Source organism: Aethalodelphis obliquidens, unplaced genomic scaffold (assembly GCF_003676395.1).
Source record: "Aethalodelphis obliquidens isolate GAN/ISIS:26980383/991018 unplaced genomic scaffold, ASM367639v1 scaffold95, whole genome shotgun sequence".
NCBI lineage: Eukaryota > Metazoa > Chordata > Mammalia > Artiodactyla > Delphinidae > Aethalodelphis > Aethalodelphis obliquidens.
In genome coordinates this window covers 778009-779629 of record NW_020838039.1, presented here as the reverse complement: position 1 = coordinate 779629, position 1621 = coordinate 778009, and the positions used below count along the sequence as shown (strand labels likewise).

The window sequence follows — 1621 nt, the reverse complement described above, 5'->3', positions numbered from 1 at the left end:
TGCCAGGTATTGATAAGAGAAGGCAGCAAATTGGTGGACAAAACTCTTGTGGGAGAGACGCCTGGCTGGCTGAAATGCCAGACCCCACCCCAGAGGGAAACTGGCCCCTCTTAATCTAGAGTTATTCTCGGACCAGCATGGACAGCACCTAACCAACCATCTGCTACAATGAAAAGCATTAACTGACACCCATCCCTAGAAGCAAAATCAGGTGGGGGTGAAAGTTTTCTTTGCAAAACAAACATGGCCATGTATACAGCTTATCCTCCAGCAAGGCTAAGTTGAGGGGACTTGAGTATCAAAGATAAGGAATTTGAGCCATTGATCAGGGTGCCACTGGGACTAGAAAAAGAGGTGTTACTATAAATTCCCTACAACAAAAAGAGGTCTAGAGCTTGATAAGGTTACGACAAAGGTCTCCTTTTTCTTGACATCTCAGCCAGTTCTTCCCTGATGTGCTGCAGGGAAACCTCATCTCTTTTCAGCTTTGCTCGCTTCAGTGCTTCCTGGTAGATCTCTTCTGCTTGTGCATATCGTTCTCTGTGCATCAGGATCGCAGTTAGATTCCTGAGCAGCACGTGGAGCTCAGGGTGCCCCACCTGTCTCGCCAGGTCTGATGCCCTCTGCACGTGAACACAGGCCTCATCGGAGCGGCCCTGTGCATCCAGGGTGGTGGCTAGGTCACTCTGCAGCACGATGGTCGGTGGGTGTCTTTCTCCTAGTATTTCTTCAGAAATCTGCAAAGCTTTTTCATTCATCCTTTGTGCCTGTGATGGCTGCTTGGAGAACAGAAGGTAGCGGGCATGGGTGTCTAGGCACGTGCCCAAGAGGAGGTGGGTGTTGGCTTTCTCTTCCACTGACAAAGTGTCTTTTGATAATTCCTTTTCTCTTTCAATTTGTTCCTCTAGAGTTGAAATGCAGAATTCATAACCAACAAGAGCCAATTCCTGTCTATTCTGAGCAGCATAAATAGTGGCCAGCTTTAGAGAGATTTCTATTATTGCATTGTCTTCCTGTTCCATGGCCCTTCCAAGCAGGTAACTCATTGTTGGTTTAAAAAGTTTTCCCACCCAATCGTAAGTGTAAGTGATGGCCTTCTTGTTATCACTCTTATAGGCAAGATGAAGAGCATCACGCAAAATTAGCTCTGCCTCTGCTGGCTCATCTTTCATGATGCACAACTGTCAGCAGTGGCAGCAGGCCCGGACCCCGGCCGCGCGGCGCCCCTCGGCATGGCAGCACGTACACCGTGGGCGCCGGGCCTCCTGCTGGCCCCGGCCCTCCTGCTGGCCCCGGCCCTGCCGCCCCGCCGCAGCCGGTAACAAAAGGGTCTTCTTTAGTAATATTTTTAGTGTCAACTATAGCAGTATTTGAATAACTTAAAATGATCTAAAATAATTATTCGTATTTTTTCTACTCATTTCTGTGTTTAATCAGCAACGATTTAATATTAAGGCCAGAATGATACAATGAAAAAGAGCAATAAAACCATAATGAATTTATACTTCAAGATTTGTGAGGTTAGTGTCCAACCTCCACTGTGAAAACTTGGTGTTTCTGAAATGTCATCAGCTAAACATCCATGTGGCGAGTACAGTGGTGGAAGATGGTGGGACACGGG

The 1621-nt window shown here is 47.3% G+C and overlaps 1 pseudogene; it reads right to left on the bottom strand.

Moving 5' to 3' along the window:
* Positions 1–404: 404 nt before the first annotated feature.
* Positions 405–1208, bottom strand: LOC113614398 (tetratricopeptide repeat protein 19, mitochondrial pseudogene; annotated as a pseudogene).
* Positions 1209–1621: the final 413 nt, after the last annotated feature.